A 21,711-nucleotide genomic window follows, 5' to 3' on the forward strand; every position below is an offset into this window, starting at 1 on the left:
TTTGCATTTAGGTCTCATCTCATATAAGTTCTAATATTTTAGAATCTAAACACATCTGCCCTTTGTGTTTTAGATGAGGCATGCTTAAGCTATATTTAAGCATAACACAGGTTTTCAACGTTTGCAAAATAGTTAATGAAAATTGTATTAATTAAATTACTGCCTGGCCCATTATGTCTAGCCTCTTCTTGGCCAACTCTCACATCCTGATCTAACCCATTTCTACCAATTTGTGTTCACCACGAGGTCGTGGCTTTACTGGGAAAGATCCTAACTAGCATCAGTCTCAGACAGAAGCTTCATGGCGTCTGCCACACTGCCCTCTTCCCAGCATCCTGTTCTGTCTACTCCGCCTACCTAATTTTTTGCCCTATCAAAAGGCCAAGGCAGATTCTTTATTCAACCAATGAAAGCAACACATACTATATACCACATACTATAATTCCAGGACAAGGGAAACTCAAAACTAAAGATTAAGAGTTTTGAATTCTGGGCTATATTGCTTATCTGGATTAAAGAAAATTTGTTTTTCTTTGTTCTCGATTTCTCATTCATTCATACAGTGAAGTATGATCATATTACTCTCCCTTTTCTCCTTCCAACCCACTAGATGTAATTAACACTGCCCATTCGTGTATGGGTATAGCTACTTTTTCAAAAAAGAATAATTCTGCCTTCTCCAGAAGTTGTCAATTGCCAATAGCTCCTCAGTAAGGGGTCAAGGTTGGAGATCATCTACTCCATCAATGCTGGGATTTTGACTGGTTTGACCCTGTGCAGATAACCACAAACATAGTGAGTTCATGAGCGGAATGACAGTGTGATGAACAGAAGATGGCATCTCACACTACTCTCATCCTCTCACTTGCTTTCTTTCTACCACCTAGGAAAATGTTTTTAATAAAGTTTTACTGTTATCTTAGTGTTCTATTGCTATGAAGAGACAACATGACCAAGGTAACTCGTAAAAGAAAATGTTTAATTGAAGACTAATATAGAAATTGTAAGAAAAAGGGATAGATTATTGAATCTACTTTAATCTAAAAAACAACTATTAATCTCAAAATATTTTACATTAGTATGGGTTTTGATTTATTCATACAAATTTAAAATTAATTTTGTTATACTGTATGTATGTTTCTACTCTTGTTTAGGGTATTAGGCTTATGCAGCTCATTTAAAAGAGTAATATATAATTAAGAAACATAACACAGATTAATAGTCATCTATAATAGTCAAACTTATAGTCATATTAGGTATATTTTCAAGGTCATAAAAAGATATATTTATATAAATAGATAGTCTTTAAATGCTTCAAAGACCTACAGAATATGGCATTTAATATGTTTAATAACCTAAGGCTTTTCATGATAGTGAAACATTGCTGCTCCTGGCAACACCAGTTTACTTCAAAGGAAGTTGATGGGCACTGAAGAACCTCCGTATGGAGTTTGTTTTCACTGTGGTAAAAGCTAGCTAGCTACTGGGCAAAGAACTGCCCTTACCTCAATTGCTGACAATAAACCATTCAAACTGTAACAGCAGAATATAAGAAAAGGGACTGTCAAACTTTGCCAAGATAAGGTAGGACAGTCTTTCAAAATTCCCTGCTTAAGAAAAAAAATCTGCCAGATATGCGAGGCCTGTAGGACAGAGCTGGATGCCCCAACATTGCAGAGGAACTTTGGGTGACTGTCAGGCATACTGATGTCCCTGTCATTAGGTAATATTTCATCCTTCTGGGATCTTTGATGGAGTTAAAGACTAAATAGTTAAACTTATAGCTTTCTTTAGTTATAAAAGAAAGCAAATTAGGTATAAAACTTTAGATTCACAAAGATAGGATAGATAATGGAATATTTTCTCTGATTTTGCCAAGTGCAAATGAACTGGATTTTGTAACTAATTCTTACTTAATAACTGGTCTTGTTGTATATAACTTTTACTATGTTAAAGTTAAATCTTCCTTTTTAATCAAGCAAAAGGGGGAAATGCTGTGGAACAATCTTTGTATACTGTAGTGAGGGGCTGCGGGCAGGCCTGCTTTTCGTCTCACCCGGCTCCCGCACAGCTAGCTTAGTTCCAGAAATAACAACATACAAATTGTATTCATTTAAGCACTGCCTGGCCCATTATCTCTAGAGAGTTAGTTACTGACTAACTCTCATATCTTGATATTAACCCATTTCTAATAATCTGTGTAGCACCACGAGGTGGTGGCTTACCGGAAAAGATTCAGCACGTCTGACCTGGTGGCTGGCTCCATGGCATCTGCCTCATAGCCCTCTTCCCAGCATTCTGTTCTGTTTACTCCGCCTACCTAATTTTCTGTCCTATCAAGGGGCCAAGGCAGTCTCTTTATTGACCAATGAAAATAACACAATAGACAGATAACCCTCCTTCATCAGTATACTGTAAATATGTATTGTTTTCATTGCTAATAAAAAGCTGATTGGGGGATGGAGAGATGGCTCAGCAGTTAAGAGCACTGGCTGTTCTTCCAGAGAACCCGGTACAATTCCCAGCATCCACATGACCGCTCACAACTGTCTGTAACTCCAGTGCTAGTGGATCTGTTACCCTCACATCAATACATTTAAAAAAAATTTAAAGAAAAGCTGATTTGGCCAATTGTTAGGCAGAAAGAGAATTGATGATATAGCCTGAGACAGAATGCTGCAGATTGGAAGGGTGGAGTCTGAATAGTCTTGAGCAGATGCAGAGGGAATGGGAAATAAATGTGCCATGATAACACAGGTACCTCCACGTGGCAGAGCATAAATAAGGGGTGTGGGTTAATTTAAAATTAAGAGTTAGCCAGGCAGTGGTGGCGCACGCCTTTAATCCCAGCACTTGGGAGGCAGAGGCAGGTGAATCTCTGTGAGTTCGAGGCTAGTCTTGAACAAGAGCTAGTTCCAGAGCAGGCTTTAAAAACCAAAAAAAAAAAAGAGTTAACTAGTAACAAGTCTGAGCTGTCCACTGAACATTTACAATTAATTATGAGCTTCATTGTTTATTTGAGAGCTGCTGGCAGGACAGAAACTTCTGCCTATAGATTAGTGACAGTTTTAGGGGTTTATTATCATCATGGTGAGGAGTGTGGTAGGAAACATGGTAACATGCAAGCAGACATGGTGCTGGAGAAGTAGCTTCTATATCATGTTGCGATCCAGCCCCAACATAAATTATCTCTTGGACCAGTGTAGAAGTGTGGGAATAATTGAGGCACAGTTCACACAGCAATATCAGGAGGGAGTCTCAGGGTTCATTCACATCCTGAAGTGTAGGTACCCAGGTTCCCCATTTTTCCCCCCCGAGGCGCTATGCAGGGCTGTTCTGCTTCCTGGTTCCACTGCATCAGCTTGAGGGTGTAGCATAGAACTGCCCTCTCCTGTTATGTTAATTTCACCTACGGCCCAAGGGTGTAGCTTAGAGAGAACTCTTCTGTCATGGTAATTCCACCTGCAAGCAAGGTTCTCGCCCGCAGGCAAGGTTCCTGGGTCAGCTTTTCTCTGAGCCTGAGCACGCCCACCTGGCTTCCTCTTTTCTCTGTTCAGCTGCTCTCCGACCTTGGGTGCGGCCCCCTGACTTTTCTCTTTCCTTGATCCTGATGGGGGGCTGGTGTCCTTTTGCCCCACAGTATATATACCCGACTTATGCTTAATAAAGCTGCCATTTGCCACTTGCTCCTTGGCAGATGAGCCCGGTCTCTTTGTGTGTGTGTCATGTATTTTAACCCTTAGGACAATCGTCCGTTCTCGTGGGCTCGAGTCAGGAAAAGCGTGCGCCTGTTTCGAGGTTCAGGTGTCCACAGAAAAGTGCGGAAGCTTACACTGAAGATCACCCACGTTTATTATCTAAACAGTTTTTATATCAAGAGGTAAACTGAGGGGGGAAGTTCATTAGCATTCTGTTTCCGGGGTAGCAGGACTAAGATCAAGTCTGCAACTATGGCTGCTCTGTCACATAGCCTGAATTAACACCTCTTCCCAGGTGATCTCCACAGTTATAAAGGAGCAAACTAGCATTAGCATATTCTGACCCTTTGTTAGGGATGGCAACAGTTTGTCTGGAAAGGCTAGGTGACCACCTTCTGTGAGGCCAGGAGTGAACTATGGCCTGAGAGTCTGGCCGCCATACAATGTAGACAGACATATGGGCCTGTATAATATGGCCCTACAATATCAGGTTCCATAGGCAGCAGGAAGAGAGAGGCCCTGAGCCTGGCTTCAGCTTTTGAAACCTCAAAGTCCACCCCCAGGGGCACACTTCCTCCAAGAAGGCCACACCTCTTAGTCTTTCCATTCCCTGATGATGAAGCACTCAAATATATGGGGGTTTCTCTAAACCACCATAAATGTCTCATGAAATTTCCTCTAGAAACCTACAAATGAAACTAATACAAAGCTCTGAAACAATAATTTGTATAATTTTTATGCAGTGCTTCATAAAATAACCTAACATGAAGAAAATATCCTAAAAGTTACAGATAAATTGTTTGTATCAGTGTCTCGTGCTTAAGTAGACTTCTGATCTGTGTCTCATTCTGACTCTTTAAACATTTGATGACAGAATTCAGTAAGTATTGTTTTTGCAAGATTGCTAGATTAGGTAAATCAGAATTCCCTTTTATGGGTGTTTAGTCTTATTGATAAACAAATTTTAAGATAAACTCAGAAGAAATCTCAAGGACCATTTCCTTAGTGTTTAAGAGAAAAGCAGTAGGGCAGGCACACTGAAACCCCAGCAGTTGCTGTTGAGCGTGAAGGTGAATTAGGAGCTAGAGAAAGGTCATATAGTGGTATATTATTTGTGTTTTAATAAATAAAGGTTGCCTGAAGATCAGAGGGCAAAGCAGTCACACTAGTCAGCCATAGAGGCCAAGAAGTGATGGCACACACCTTTAATCCCAGGACTTGGGAGACAAAGGCAGACAGATCTCTGTGAATTCAAGGCTAACCTGAGCTACACAAGATCAATTCAGAAACAGATCGAGGTAGTGGTGATCCACATCTTTAATCCCAATGTTTGAGAGTCACACACTTTTAATTCCTGCAATGGGGAGGTAGAGACAGGAAAGATATGACTGGGCAGAGAGAGGAATATAAAAGCAAGAGACAGGAACTCACTGGAGTGTGGAGTCTGAGGATTTGTGGAAACAGGATCTGTTATTCCATTGGGACACTTTAAGAACTAACCACGCCCATCCCAGCCACTTTTGGACCCTCCCCCCGCCGCCATCCTCTCTCTCTCTCTCTCTCTCTCTCTCTCTCTCTCTTTCTTTCTCTGGTGTGTGTATGTGTGTGTGTGTGTATGTCTTTGTTTTATGTTTGTCTATATCTTCCTTTTTAAGTAATAAATGTCTAGCTTTATATATAGCCTTATGTCCATTTACTCTGCTGTTCACCACATCCAGCCGCTTGACTCTGCCGCTCGCCCAGGGACCCTGACTCCCCCCTGCCGCATGGCGCTTCCACTTGCAGCTGCTCCGTAAGCTGCCTGGGACATTTTGTCATCATATTCTTTTAAAAGAACAATAGGATCTCACCTATTGGGTCTGAAGATTGGGTAGAGGTAAGAGGTCTCTTTAGTGGCTGACTGCTTTGCCTTTCTGATCTTGAACCCCAATATCTGTCTCTGGGTTTTTATTATTTGTGTAACAGGGTGGTGTCTTTTGTTTTGTTTTTTGTTTGCTTGTTTTTTGGAGATAAGGCTTATCTGTGTAACAGCCCTGGCTATCGTGGAACTCAGTTTTTAGACCAGGGTGACCTCGAAGTCACAGAGATCTGCTTGCCTCTGCTTCCTGAGTGCTGGGATTAGATAATGACCACTTGTTGTAAGACTTTCTGAAGTAAGCACTCCGATTCCAATGAGAGTGGACCAAAGCCAGGATAGCTCCAGAAGGTTTTGATCCTGGTTCCAGTTGGTACTCTCATTTTATACTATAAAAATACAAGATGAGGGACGGGGGAGCTCGAGCAAGATCTTACAAGAGCATACACAGCAGTCAGCAGGTTGTCAGGAGTTCTATTCCAGGTAGCAAGTGAAGTCATGCTTGGCAAATGGTCGGTGCAAGCAGTGTTTTAAGTAAATCACTAAATGAATCAATAAATAGTATCTAATAATTAAGTCTTTCTACCTTAGCCACCATATGGGTGCTGGAAACCGAACCACATCCTCTAGAAGAGTTGCTAGTGCTCTTAGCCACTGAGCCATCTCTCCAGTCCCCGCTGAGTCATTCTTATAAGAACTATTTGTCTTTAACTGCAGATCCTGACCTGATGTAGTACAGTAGCTCTTCGAGTTTCTCCAGACTCCGTTTTGCCAGCAGTGCAATGATGTCACTCGTTTGGCTTTGTCCCACCATCTGCAGTGCTGGCAGGCCATTAATGTGGTGTCCTCTCCAGCAAGGCTTTCATAACCTCACGATGTGTTAAATGAAGCTGTGGGTCAGTTGTCCATACAGTGCCCTAACTTCCAGGCCAGGCTGCCCTGCTCATTAATGCTGCAGAGCCTATCCCATGGATGGCCGAGGAGATACCCTGCTCTGGGGCTGACAGGAAGAGGCTCTCAGCCTTCTGCATGCAGTTCACCACGGAAGTGCCAGAGTGCCCCTTTATCTTTGCTTCATTTTTTCTTCCTCTTGCCATTCCCTTTCACCCTCATTTACTTCATTCATTTTTCTGATTTATTAATTTTTAACCTTATGTCTTAAGTAAGTCCTTCGTTCTTATTCTTTTCTATAAATAATGGGGGGGGTTGTTGTGGTTAGCTTTAACTGGTTTGGAGCATTCCTGTTCATGATTTGCTTTCTGGGTTAGACAGCTACCAGGTTCTCTGCCACTCCAGGCAGATCTCTGTGAGTTTGAGACCAGCCTGGTCTACAAGAGCTAGTTCCAGGACAGGCTCCAAAGCTACAGAGAAACCCTGTCTCAAAAAACCAAAAAATAAGTAAGTAAATATTTATCTAAACTATGAGTTAATGGCATTTTGAGCTAAGGGCAAGTAGTTATGGTTAACAGTTTAATCCTTCACACATTCTCCAGTCTTTTTATATTTCTGCCATCTATGCAGAAGAACTTCTTTCCTTCTCCACATTTCTAACTCCTTTTCAAACCTTCCCCAAAACCAATCTCAAGACGTTACAGACATTTATCTCTCTCTTCTATTCTTATCCCATTTTTGCTGAATCTGTTTTAATTGCTTAATTAAGTTTGCCTTTTGTTCTTTATTTAATAAGCACCAGATTGGCCTAGATCTCTCAAATCTTTGCATAAATTTTAATAAAAACCAGGAAACCTGAAAGACCTGGATAAATCCAGATCCCCCAGCAGGAAAAAATAGAGTCAAAAATCTAAACTGGGAGGGAAGAATCAGAAATCTAGGATTAGCCGGCTCAGTTTCAGGAACTAGCTGAAGATAAAATTAGATTGTAATCTTGAGAATAATCTTGAGAAACAGGGAGTTTCCCCTTTGTGATTATCATTGGTGTTTTTGGAATTTTCTATGATGCCCTCCCTACTCCTTTGGATTACTGGGCTGTGGTTTCTTCCCCTAAAACCCCCCTCTCCCAGCTACTCAGGGTCGAACTCTTCCCCTGCGTGGAAGAGTTATGAGTCTCAGCCCCAGTGCACTGGTTCCCATCTTGTCGATTAAACCTCATGTGATTGCAGCAAGGATGGTCTCTAGTGAGTTACTGGGGGGGGGGGTCGTGTTATCCCGAGACTTGAGTGAGAGTCTACCCACACTGGGGGTTTTTCAAACCTTTTTGCCTTTGAAAGTTAACCCATCTTCCCCCATTAGCATCGCACACGCCTGTGTATGGCAATGGCTCATCAATAGACTCTGGAAACTTAAACATACTGTCAATGAAGGACCCCAACTCATTTTAGCCACAGTTATGTCATTTTGCAAAGAAGCTCAGTTCAGAGAAGGGCCCCCGGAATGCTGAGCAAAGCAGGATACCTGAGGTCAGAATGAGGACGGCCTTATCAGGCTGCAGGACAGGGGATTTATGGTCAGACATCTGGCGAGATATCCAGGACAGCCTTATCAGGATGCAGGACAGGGGATTTATGGTCAAGACATTCTGGCCTGAGTGGAAACAAAGACTTCAAAAGACGACCATATGTGCTTGAGATAAGGTCTGGTCAGTTATCTGGTTTCTTTGATCCAGGCCAAGGACCACGAGGCCTGCCCTCAAATTCACCCCTCGCCTCATTCAAACTGGCCAATGGGACCCCTGTAACCGTGCTTTTGCTTCTGTAACATTGCTTCTGCCTATATAAAGATACCCCAAGACGTAGCTCAGGGTGCTCAGTTCTCCATGTGACTGCAGCACCCACAGGGCTGTGAACAATAAAGTTTGCCTCTTGTTCTTGCATCCAGTGGCTCTCGGACCTGGTTCTTGGGCATGGGTCTCCACGCGTGTGAGACACCCTCCAGGTGCTCTTTCACTCCCTTCTGGGGGAAGCCAGACTGTATCCCTAGAACATGAGCAGGGAATGCCAAAAGTGTGTGGGCTCAGATGCAGGTAGCACAGCACACACCTTCTCTGCAGGCACTCTTCCTTGAAGTTTGTGCCACAGCCTGCGTGAGAGGCTAAGCAGACTCGGCAGGAGGTGGCGTGACAGGGTTTCTCTGTTCCTTAGCTGTCCTGGAACTCACTCTGTAGTCTAGGCTAGACTCAAACTCACAGAGATCTGCCTATCTCTGATTCCTGAGTGCTGGGATTATGGTGTGCACCACCACTACCTGGCTTTTATTATGATTTTTAATAACATTGAAACAAATTAATTCTGACCATGTGCACATGTGTATGGGGACAGTCTTGGGGGCAGGGCTTAAGGCAACCAGTCAGCAGACACATCGCCAAAGAAAAGTGACCCTCCCTCAGCAGTTACCAACACTCTAGGGTGGGGCCTTAGGATCCACTTCCCCATCCATGCTGTAATTGTGACTGATTTGATCTTGCCTAGGTAACCACAACCGATATGAGTTGATGTGTGCAGCAGCCATGTCATGTTCAATAGACAGAACTTCACACTCTTCTCTGAAAGACTGAGGTCAAAGAGACCATCGACACCAAAACTACCAGAAGCAAAGACCTGTATTTTGAGTCTGCATTTTGTTTACAGCCATCTTAAACTCACAGGTTAAGAAAAATATCTACCTCTCCCGGCCCTGCAGGGTCTAGAAAATCAACCTGGCTTCTTATCTCCTAGCAGAGACCTGCAGGAACCAGGTTCTGGGAACTCATTAGCATTTTCCTTTGTTAGTCAATAATCACAGACCCTCAGTATTTACCTATCAGCTGGGGATGCCTCCGGACCTGAATTCCAGCAGACCTGAGTTTCCTGACACCCTTCCCTCTCTCCTTTTGCCTGTTTGCTATATAACAGCTTCTGACGAAATAAACTGAGGCGGCTTGATCAGAAATCCTGTCTTGCCATCATTTCTTGTGTCTCTTGTCTCCTTTCATTCCTCTCCACTAGGTTTATCAGGGACCCCCGTTCGTATCCCGCTGGTGGGGATGCAAAACGAGGGATGGAACAGGACTCAGCTTCTTTGGGAAGTGGAGTGCAGAGTCGTTATTCTTAGCCCTATTATACTGTCACAGCTGAATAGAAATGCACAGTGCATACCGATCTGTCATGACTGCTTCTTTTGAAAGCACCCCCCACCCCACCCCCACCCCCACTCCACCCCCGTTCTGGTGTCTTCCCCTCGGGGACCCTGACACCCAAGAACCAAGACTAGTCCGCACTGGATGCAAAAGCAAGAGGTATTTTTTATTGTTCACACGGAGCGCCCGTGGATGCTGCAGCTTTCGGGTGGCTGAGCGTGCCGGGCTAAATTCGGGGCTGATTATATAGCAAGAAGCCGGCTTACAGAAGCGGACGCATTCTCCGTGGTTATTTCTGATAAGACTTTGAGGCCAGGTCAGGGACAGGGTTGTCTATTCATCTTGAATACATGGGAATCAGTTAAGGTTCATTTCAGCACACTCTGGGCTTCCTGCTCCCTTTTGTCTTCCTGTCTGCTGGCCAAGGCTGACCTCCAGGTATCTGACCACAGATATCTGGCCTCAGAGTGATTATACTGGCCTGGGAACAGCTTGACCTGGTTTGGACTATAGTCGAAACGGAAATTCCTCGAAGCAGGCGGGGGATAGCTGCGAGGGCAGACGGGCAGCAAGAGCAGATGGGCGGGGGTCTTCTCACTTTCTTGCTGGACAAAGCACAGCTTTTTATATGTTACTGATTGAGCCTTTTCCCAAACGAAATACAAAGAACATGACAGCTGGTCAATAAATACTTGTTGGAGTATGAAAGCAGCATTATGCCAAAATCCTGCAAACATCCTCCGGTTTTCAAGGGATGTCTGACAAGTGCATTGTCCCGGCCTGGTGTCAGCTCAGCACACCGCCCTTATTTCCCCTTTTTATTTAACTATGTATTATAGCACAATGTTGAATACAGCTGCTCGATGCTGAATCATTTCTTGGTCGTCAGATCTTTCTCCCAGACTATTAAACATAACAAAATCAAACAATCAGTATAAACATTACAGCATGGAGGAGCTTGCATTCGCTGATTAAATGAATTCAACTTCTCCATCCATCAGCAGTACCCACCAATAATTTATTTCTAGTCAGTCCATGCATTTGTATTGCAATGTAATATCCCAGACTGTAATTTCAATATTGCCCGAGCCATATACTAATATACATAGCAAATATACATATACACCAGGCAGTGGTGGTGCTTGCCTTTAATCCCAGCACTCAGGAGGCAGAGGCAGGTGGATCTCTGTGAGTTCAAGGCCAGCCTGGTCTACAGAGCAAATTCCAGGACAGTTAGGGCTACACAGTGAGACCCTGTCCAAAAAAGAAAAAAAAAAGAAAAGAAAATATACATATACTATATTAGCTCATTAATTATATACTAATACACATAATGTTTTCTAGTCTCATCCCAAGGGAACAAAGTCTTGTTATGCCCAGATCACAGAGTTTCCCCAAAACCAACTAGGAGACAGAGTCCTGTATGCAAAAACAAAGAACTTTTATTCTTATACAAGTTTACAAACTCAAACTTTCCATGTGTCCCACGTATTGGAGTGATCAGGAAGCCCTGAGGCTCAGCTGGGGTGGTGTAATGGTTTAGATGATGTTGTTCAGTTATCAGCAGCGGGCCAAGAAGGGCAGCCAGGTCCCACCAACCGAGTCCTCTGTTGGCTCCAGGCAAGTGGGAGGCAGCAGGTGAGATCCAGTCCCACCAGGAGCCGTGGGAGGTGAGAGCCGGTTACATCATGCAGAGAGGCGAGTTTATTTAGTGGGTTATGGAGGGGAAAGGAAAGGGGGGAAGGGGAGAAGGGGAGGTAGAAAGAAAAACACAGAGTGTAACATGAGGGCCGGCTTGTTGGGGTTTCTGTCCTGCCCAGTACCCCACAGCCGGCAAGCCCAAAGAAAATCACACACAGGACTCCATAAGGTTATAAACTGATTGGCCCATCAGGTCAGGCTCCTTATTAGTCCTTGTAACTTACATTAATCCATTATCGTTATCTATGTTAGCACATGGCTGCTCCGTACCTTTCTCAGCTGGGCAAGTTACATGTTGCCTCTTCGGTGGTCTGCGCAGGAGTGCCAGAGGAACCTTCCTGCTTCCCAGAATTCTCCTGTCCTCATTACATCACCTCTACTTCCTGTCTGGTTTTCCCGCCTATACTTCCTGCCTGGCCAATCAGCGTTTTATTAAAATACATGATTGACAGAATACAGATAAGTCTCCCGCACCAACAGAGAGAGAGGGAGAGAGAGGAAAGAAAAGAGAGAGGGGGAAAGAGAGGGAACATAGTTACCAGAAAGAGAAAGAGAAAGAGAAAAGGAAAGAGAAAGAGAAAGAGAAAGAGAAAGAGAAAGAGAAAGATCACAGGCTGGAGGAGGAGGGATATCCACTTCCCTCATCAGAAGGGGAGGGGTTGGGAGAGGGCAGGGATCTCTCTCTCTCTCTCTCTCTCTCTCTCTCTCTCTCTCTCTCTCTCTCTCTCTCTAGCTTTGGAGCCTGTCCTGGAAACAGTTCTTGTAGTCCAGGTTGGCCTCGAACTCAGAGAGATCCACCTGCCTCTGCCTCCCAAGTGCTGGGATTAAAGCATGAGCCACTACTGCCTGGCCAGAGTTTGTCTCTTAAAGGGACAGGATACACAGGTGACAAACCAGGCCAGTCATGTGACACCAGTGTAATGATTTAGATAAACAGTGGGTGGGAGACCTTGCAGGACAGTGGGTTGTAGAGGGAAAGGGGAGGGTGAGGTGGGAGGTGGCAATCACTTCTTCCAAAGAGAGACTGAACTGAGAGAGCACAGGCTGGAAGTGAAGGAAGATCCCAAGGGGGAAGTAGGCAGGGCTTGTCTCTTAAAGGACAGGACGAGTCAGTAGCAGGTCATAACAGGTGGGACTTTTAATAATAGCAGAGGTTGGGGTGAAGGATTTCTTAGGTTCATGACTCCTGATAGGGTGACATTTGTCTAGTTGTATCCTGGTGAAAAACAATGGTGTGTGCTGGCAGGTGATCCTGTCTACAATGGTTGGAACGTTAGGCAGTTAGGCATTTCCTGGGTGGTACCTGGGTGATCTCAGTTTGTGGTCTTTCTTGGAACCAGGGCAAACTACTGAGACTATTGAGCTTGTCACAGCTGGGTCCTACAGTCTCATTCCAATGCACAGGAGTAACACAGAATTGAGTCACATTCTGATCATAACTTTTTTAATTTTACTCTATTTATTTATTTTACTTACCAACCACAGGTTCTCCTTCTTCCTCTCCTCCCATTCCCTCCCCACCTGCCTCTGCCTCCCTGCAGTCACCACCACACCAGGCTAAATGTATAATCCAGGCTGGCCTTGAACTCCCCTATCTTCCTGTCTCCACCTCCTTCAGCAAATCCTACTGGCCTGCACCACCATAACTGGCTTTCTTTCATTTTGAATGATTCTCACTATGTGTTCGGGAGTTTCCTTATACTCTAATAAAGGATGAAAATGTATACAATGGATGTCTCTTGAAACAAAGTAATTATTTGTAAAAAATTTCCACCACCACAGAACCATGTACTGTGATAACTCTGCCTATTACCACACAAGTTAACACCAAGCAGCTAGAAAATTTAGATGAGTAACTTACGTTTGGTAAATAAGGTATATTTAATAATCAATATTTTTAATTTTCTTTTTTTTGAAGTAGATGTACTTTTTTATTCTTACATAAAGAATTAAATCATCGCTGAGTATTTGGTACTGCAGGACATAGAACACTGTCCATTTTTTTGAGCTGATAGCCATTTTGATTTGATTTTATATTTTTTGTTTTTTGTTTTTGTATATTGAGACAGGATTTCTCTGTGGAGCTTTGGCTGTCCTGGCACTCTCTCTGCAGACCAGGCTGACCTTGAACTCACAGAGATGCACCTGCCTCCGCCTCCTGAGTGCTGGAATTAAAGGTGTGTGCCACCATCACCCAGCTCGCAAGCAGCAGTTCTTAAAACCAAACATTCAAACATAATACAATACAAAGATGTTCTAATTTAATCCTACATGCTGAGAAATAGCATTTTAAAAATTATGTTAATTACTTTGTTTTTTATTACTTTATAAATAATACCAATCAAAATTTCCACTTCCTCCCCTCCTCCTACTCCCCCCCCCGCTCCTGCTCCCCTACACACCCTTCCCCCAACCCCCTCGATTCCTAAGAGAGGGCAAGGTACCCTGCCTTGTGAGAAGCCCAAGACCCCTCCCCACTACATCCAGACTTAGGAAGGTGTGCATCCAAATGCAATAGGATCCCAAAAAGCCAGTACATGCAGTAGAGACAAATCCCAGTGCCATTATCATTGGCCCCTCAGTCTGCCCCAATTATCAGCCACATTTAGAGGCTCTGGTTTGATCCCATGTTCCTTTAGTCCCAGTCCAGCTGGAGTTGGTGAGCTCTAATTAGCTTAGGCACACTGACTCAGTGGGTGAACCAACCCCTCGTGGTCCTGACTTCCTTGCTCATATTCTCCCTCCTTCTGCTCTTCAACTGGACCTTGGGAGCTCAGTCCAGTATCCCAATGTGGGTCTCTGTCTCTATCTCCATCCTACACCAGACGAAGATTCTATGGCCAGTTCAGGCACCCTCTCTTCCATTGCCCAGGGTCCTAGCTGGGGTCATCCAAGTAGTCTCCTGGGAACCCCTACAGAGCCAAGCCTCTTGACAACCCCAAAATGGCTCCCACAATTAAGATATCTTCTTCCCTGCTCCCATATCTGTCCTTCATCTCAAACATCCCACTCCCCTAAGCTCTCCACAACCCTCCCCTTCTTCCCTCTCTAACCCCCTCTCCCCTTCCCCTCACTCCCACCCCATGCTCCCAACTTTTGCCTGGTGATCTTGTCTGCTTCCAATTTCCAGGAGGATCTATATATGTTTTTCTTTGGGTTCACCTTATTACTTAGCTTCTCTAGGATCATGAACTATAGGTTCATTGTCCTTTGTTTATGGCTAGAATCCACTAATGAGTGAGTACATACCATATTCATATTTTTGGGTCTGGGTTATCTCACTTAGGATAGTATTTTCTACTTTCATTCATTTGCATGCAAAATTCAAGATGTCATTGTTTTTTACTGCTGAGTAATACTCTAATGTATCGATGTGCCACACTTTCTTTATCCATACTTCCGTGAGGGGCATCTAGGTTGTTTCAAGTTTCTAGGTATTACAAATAATGCTGCTATGAACATAGTTGAACAAAAACTTTTGTAGTAAGATTGGGCATCTCTTGGGTTATTACCAAGAGTGGTATTGCTGGATCCTAAGGTAGGTTGACTCCCAGTTTTCTGAGAAACCGCCACACTGATTTTTAAAGTGGTTGCACAAGTTTGCATTCCCACCAGCAATGGATGAGTGTTCCCCTTCCTTACTCCACATCCTCTCCAGCATAGGCTATCATTGGTATTTTTGATTTTAGCCATTCTGACAGGTGTAAGATGGTATCTCAAAGTTGTTTTGATTTGCATTTCCCTGATAGCTAAGGACATTGAATATGTCCTTAAGTATCTTTTGGCCATTTGAAATTCTTCTGTTGAGAATTCTCTATTCAGTTCAGTACCCATTTTTTAATTGGGTTATTTAGATTTTTAATGTTTAATTTCTTGACTTCTTTGTATATTTTGGAGATTAGACCTTTGTCTGTTGTGGGGTTGATGAAGATCTTCTCCCATTCAGTTGGTTGCCTTTTTGTCTTAATGACAGTGTCCTTTGCTTTACAGGAGTTTCTCAGTTTCAGGAGGTCCCATTTATTCATTGTTGCTCTTATTGTCTGTGCTACTGGGGTTATACATAGAAAGTGGTCTTCTGTGCCCATGCATTGAAGGCTACTCCCTACTTTCTCTTCTATCAGGTTCAGTGTGGTCAGATTTATATTGAGATCTTTAATCCATTTGGACTTGAGTTTTGTGCATGGTGATAGATATGGATCTATTTTCATTCTTCTACAGGTTGACATTCAGTTATGACAGCACCATTTGTTAAAGATGCTTTCTTTCTTCCATTATATACTTTTAGCTCCTTTGTCAAAAATCAGGTGTTCATAGGTTTGTAGATTAGTATCCGGGTCTTCTATTTGATTCCACTGGTCAACATCAGTGTTTTTATGTCAATACCAAGCTGTTTTCATTACTGTAGCTCTGTAACAGAGTTTGATGTCAGGGATGGTAATGCCTCCAGAAGTTCCTTTATTGTATAGGATTGTTTTGGCTATACTGGGTTTTTGTTTTTCATATAAAGTTGATTATGGTTCTCTCAAGGTCTGTGAAGAATTTTGTTGGGATTTTGTTGGGGATTGCATTGATCTATAGATTGCCGTTGGTAGTATTGCCATTTTTACTATGTTGATCCTACTAATCCAAGAGCATGGGAGATCCTTCCATTTTCTGGTATCAATTTCTTTCTTTAAAGACTTGAAGTTCTTGTCAAATAGATTTTTTCACTTCCTTGGTTAGAGTTACACCAAGATACTTTATGCTACTTGTGGCTATTGTGAAAGGTGATGTTTCTCTGATTTTCTTCTCAGCTTCTTTATCCTTTGTGTATAGGAGGGCTACTGATTTTTTTTTAGTTGTCTTGTATCGTGCCACATCACTGAAGGTATTTATCAGCAGCAGAAGTTCTCTGGTAGAGTTTGGGGGGTGCTACATCCACGGCTGTCACGCCAGTGTAGCAAAAATGCTGACTGGACGGACTGTTGCCGTAGGATTGGGGCTCGCGCTTCACGGAGTTATGTCCCTGGCTGTCCCTTGGCAATCAGCTGTGGTTATGATGCCACCTGAAGTTGCTACCTGCACTGACTCGACCTCGCTGTCCTTGGCACCGATATGGCTGTCTTTTCCTTGTCTTTCTGTTCTTTGTGATTCTTGCATATTGCCAACAGATCAGACTATTCCAGGCAGTTGCGGATACAAACAAGACTGCTGAGGACATTTTGAGCTCTGCCCCACCATTCACTAAAGCCTTTAAAGAAGTAGCCAGTTCTGGGAATTGGGGGTCATCGTTAGAATAATTCCTTGATGATGTAGAGCAAAAGGAGTTGCTCTTATCAGGAGAAACCTTAGAAGCCTTCTGTAGGAAAACAGTTGCAGCAGCCCCCACTAGACATTTGCCTGGGGAATACGTGCAGTTTCAAACAGGAGGCCAATGAAGCCTTCCTTATGGCCAGAAAAAACCTAGGCTGATAACAACATCTGAGCCTGAGAGTCGGGGAGGGAGGAGAGTTGAGATTAATGGTGTGAGACGAGTTTCAGAGAAGTTTGAGATCATGAAATTTCCTAGCATAAAGTTTTCCGAGGAAGATAATGGCCTTCCCCTCTCACACCCAAGATATTCTGAGCACAAGATCACTTAGCCCAGCCAGCCACCTGGTACAGACTGAGCAAAAGTCCTTGTACCCAAGTCAAAGGATGGAGCAAAAGTCCTTGTACCCAAGTCAAAGCATTTTCAAAGATTCTCTTTGTAAACTGTTTTATGTTGTTCTTTTTTCTTTTTTTATGATCTGATGATGTATGTCTTTGCCAAGTTTTTTGATTGTAAAAGAATATAAATCTTACGCTGAAAAAAGTAAAATCACAGCAGCATATTCAACCACATTGAATGTGTCTGTCTGTCATTTCCTCGCCGATTCCTGAATTCTCCTGAGCCTTCGTCCTGATTCTCCCACGGTCTGAGTGGCTCCCCTGAGCCTGTCCGTGGCAAGGGGCACTTATGTACACTATCTTATCATCTGCAAATAACAAAAGTTTGACTTCTTTCTTTCTAATTTGAATCCCCTTGATCCCCTTATGTTGTCTTATTGCTATTGCTAGAACTTCAACCACTATGTTGAAGAGATATGGAGAGAGTGGACAGCCTTGCCTTGTTCCTGATTTAGGTGGAATGGCTTTGAGTTTCTCTCCATTTAATTTGATGTTAGCTGTTGGCTTGCTGTATATTGCTTTTATTATATTTAGATATGAACCTTGTATCCCTAATCTCTCCAAGACCTTTATCATAAAGGGCTGTTGAATTTTCTCAAACGCTTTTTTCGCATCTAATTAAAAGATCATTTTTTTCAGTTTATTTATATGATGGATTACATTGATATATTTTCATCTGTTGAACCAACCTTGCATCTCTGGGATGAAGCCTACTTGATCATAATGGATGATTTTTTAAATGTGTTTTTTGATTCAGTTTGCCAGTATTTTATTGAGAATTTTGCACTGATGTTCATGAGGGAGATTGGTCTGTAATTCTCTTTCTTGGTTGAGTCTTTGTGTGGTTTTCGTACCAGGGTAACTGTAGCTTCATAAAAAGAGTTTTGCAATGACTCTTCTGTTTCTATTATGTGGAACACATTAAAGAGTATAAGCATTAGCTCTTCTTGGAAGTTCTGGTAGAATTCTGCACTAAAACCATCTGGACCTGGGATTTTTTTGGTTGGGAGGTTTTTGATGACAGCTTCTATTTCCTTGCGACTTATAGGTCTATTTAAATTGTTCACCTGTTCTTGATTTAATTTTGGTATATGGTACTTATCTAAAAAATTGTCCATTTTTTACATTTTCCAATTTTGTGGAGCACAGGCTTTTGTAGTAAGACCAAATGATTCTCTGAATTTCCTCAGTGCCTGTGGTTATGTCCCCCGTTTCATTTCTGATCTTGTTCATTTTCGTGTTCTCTCTCTGGCGTTTGATTAGTTTGAATAGGGGTTTGTCAATCTTATTGACTTTCTCAAAGAACCAGCTCCTTGTTTCATTGACTCTTTGAATTTTTTTCTGTTTCTATTTTGTTGATTTTAGCCCTCCATTTGATTATTTCCCATCTCCCACTCCTCCTGGGTGAGTCTGCTTCCTTTTCTAGAGTTTTCAGCTGTGATGTTAAGTCTCTAATGTGAGCTTTTTCCATTTTCTTCATGTGGGAACTTAGTGCTATGAACTTAGCACTGATTAGAACTTAGAACTCTTAGCACTGATTTCATAGTGTTCCATAGGTTGGGTATGTTGTCTCTTCATTTTTGTTGAATTCAAGGAAGACTTTAATTTCTTTTTTTACTTCTTCCTTGACCCAGGAGTGGTTCATTAGTTGACTGTTCAGTTTCCATGAGTTTGTAGGCTTTCTGGGGTAGCACTGTTGTAAAATTCTAACTTTACTCCACGGTGATCCGATAAGACACAGGTGGTTATTCCAATTTTTTTTGTATCTGTGGATGTTTGCTTTGTTACCACATATGTGATCAATTTTCTAGAATGTTCCATGAGGTGCTGAGAAGGTATATTCTTTTCTGTTTGGGTGGAATGTTCTATAGACGTCTGTTAAGTCCATTTGATTCATTACATCTGTTAATTGTCTTATTTCTCTCTTAAGTTTCTGTCTGGTTGATCTGTTCATTGGTGAGAGAGGAGTGTTGAAATCACCTACTATTAGTGTGTGGGGTTTGATGTGTGATTTGAGTTCTAGTAATGTTTCTTTTACATATGTGGATGCTTTTATATTAGAGTCATATATATTCAGGATTGAGACTTCATCTTGATGAATTGCTCCTGTTATGAGTATAAAGTATCCTTCTATATCTCTTCTGATTGATTTTAGTTTGAAGTCGATTTTGTTAGATATTAGGATATCCACACCTGCTTGTTTCTTAGGTCTGTTTGCTTGGTAAACCTTTCCCCAACCCTTTACTCTGAGGTAGTGTCTGTTTTTGAGGTTGAGGTGTGTTTCTTGTAAACAGCTGAATGTTGGATTCTATTTTCTTATCCATTCTCTTAACCAGTGCCTTTTTATAGGTGAATTGAGTCCATTGATATTAAGTGATATTAATGACCTGTTGTTAATTCAGGTTATTTTTTTGATGGTAGTGTTTGTGTGTTTCCCTTCTTTGAGTTGTGTTGGTAGAGGGTTATCAAATGTCTGTGCTGTTTTGGATGTTGTTGGCTTCCTTGGGTTGTGGTTTTCCTTCTAGTACTTTCTATAAGGCTGAGTTTGTGGATACGTACTGTTTAAATATGTTTTTGTCATGGAATATTTTGTTTTCTCCATCAGTGGTGAAAGAAAGCTTTACTGGGTAGTCTGACCTTGCATCCATGGTCTCTTACTGTCTGCAGCACATCTATCCAAGACTTTCTGGCTTTCATGAAGTCAGGTGTAATTCTGATAGGTTTGCCTTTATATGATACTTTACCTTTTTCCTTGATATTTCTTAATATTCTTTCTTTATTCTGTATGTTTTGTGTTTTGATTATTATATGGTGAGGGGATTTTTTTTTTTTTTGATCCAGTGTATTTGGTGTTCTGTAAACTTCTTGTACCTTCAGAGGGATATCCTTCTTTAGGTTGGGAAAGTTTTCTTCTATAATTTTGTTGAATATATTTTATGGACCTATGAGCTGGAGTTCTTCTCCTTCTTCTACCCCTATTCTTCTTAGGTTTGGTCTTTTCATGGTGTCCCAGATTTCCTGGATGTTTTGTGTTAAGAATTTGTTGGATTTGCTGTTTTCTTTGACCAATGCATCCATTTCCTCTATAGTATCTTCAGTGCTTGAGATTCTTTCTTCTAACTCTTGTATTCTGTTAGTTATACTTGTCTCTGAAGTTTTTGTTCGTTTACCCGGATCCTCCATATCCAGTCATCCCTTGATTTGTGTTTTCTTTATTACCTCCATTTCGATCGTCAAGTCTTCAACTGTTTCCTTTACCTGTTTGATTGCTTTTTCTTGGTTTTCTTGGGTATCTTTGAGGGATTTATTAATTTCTTCTTTTTGTTTATCTTCTCTTCCATTTCTTTAAGTGAGTTTTTCACTTCCTGTTTAATGGTCTCCATTATTTTTATACGATTACGTTTAAAGCCATTTTCTTCTACTTCTTCTGGGTTAGGGTGTTCAAGTTTTCCTGTTGCATGTTTGTTGGATTCTGGTGTTATCATGTTGCTTTTCAGATTGTTGAAGGAATTCTTGCATTGGCGCCTGCCCATCTCTTCCTTCAAATGAGGCCAGAAGAGTCTTGGCATCTCGGTCCAATCTTTGCTGTGGCTGACTGTGTACTTGGGAGTTTTTCTTGGTCTACCCTCTCTTAGGTCCCCTCAGCACTGGATCAGGCTCTCAGATACCCTCCACCCTGAAACAGGCTATGTTGGGGGTTCTAAGGACCTCACAGATAAAAAGGCGGGCATGGGTGCAGGGTGGAATGGGATAAAGAAAGCCAGCAGCAGGAACACAACCAGCTGAATGGCCAGAAAAGCTTAGGGAATTAAAGGTGGCCCAGATTCAGTGCTTCCTCACCCCCAGGACTGTCCCAGAAAGTGGCATTTGAGGCTGTTTGGCTGTGTGGCCACTTACTTACCTCTCTGGTTCCCCTCAGCATGGGAGTAGGGTATCTTGCAGGGTTCCAAGGACCTTACAGACAAAAACGTGGGCTTGAAGACAGGGTAGGATGGTAGAAAGAAGTCCCAGTGGCAGAAACACTCCCCCCTGGCTCTCCGGTCTCCTCAGCCCTGAAGCAGGCTGTGTTGGATATTCCAAGGGCCTCGCAGATGAAAAGGTGGGCTTGGGGTCAGAGTGGAATGGGGTCAAAAAAGCCAGCAGCAGGAACACAACTGGCTGAAAGGCCAGAAAAGCTTAGGGAATTAAAGGGGGCCTGGATTCAGTCCCCGTCCCCTGGGACTGTCCCAGAAAGTGGCAGTCAAGATTTTTAAATTCGAATGGTCTACTCAGGTTCTCCGTAATATTTGTCTAGCCCTGTCTTTGCTCACTTTTAAACTTGAGGAAAGTTCCTGCTTACTAAAAAAGGAGACCTGTTTATCTCTAGAAGAAGAACTTGTGGCCCTTCCATTAACACACGTGACTGGTGCCTATTGCCAAGGTCAATGCTAGCTTCTTCAAGCCCTGATGACAAGCCACACCTCAGCTAATTTACTTCCTTTTTGACCCGTCCAGCAGGCCAGGTAATTTATGGGTCTCGAGGAGGCATCACCTAGAAATAATGGGGGGAAAGGGAAAGGGAACCAAGCGTGTAAAGAAAGACAAAGTCAGTCTGAGATGCGTCAAGGCTCCGTTTATTGCAGGCAAGGTTTCATTTTTATGGGGCAGTTCTGGAAGGGAGGGGTACGGGTAGAGGGGGATGGAAAACTACTGTGCCC

Source organism: Myodes glareolus, chromosome 23 (assembly GCF_982192425.1).
Source record: "Myodes glareolus chromosome 23, mMyoGla1.1, whole genome shotgun sequence".
NCBI lineage: Eukaryota > Metazoa > Chordata > Mammalia > Rodentia > Cricetidae > Myodes > Myodes glareolus.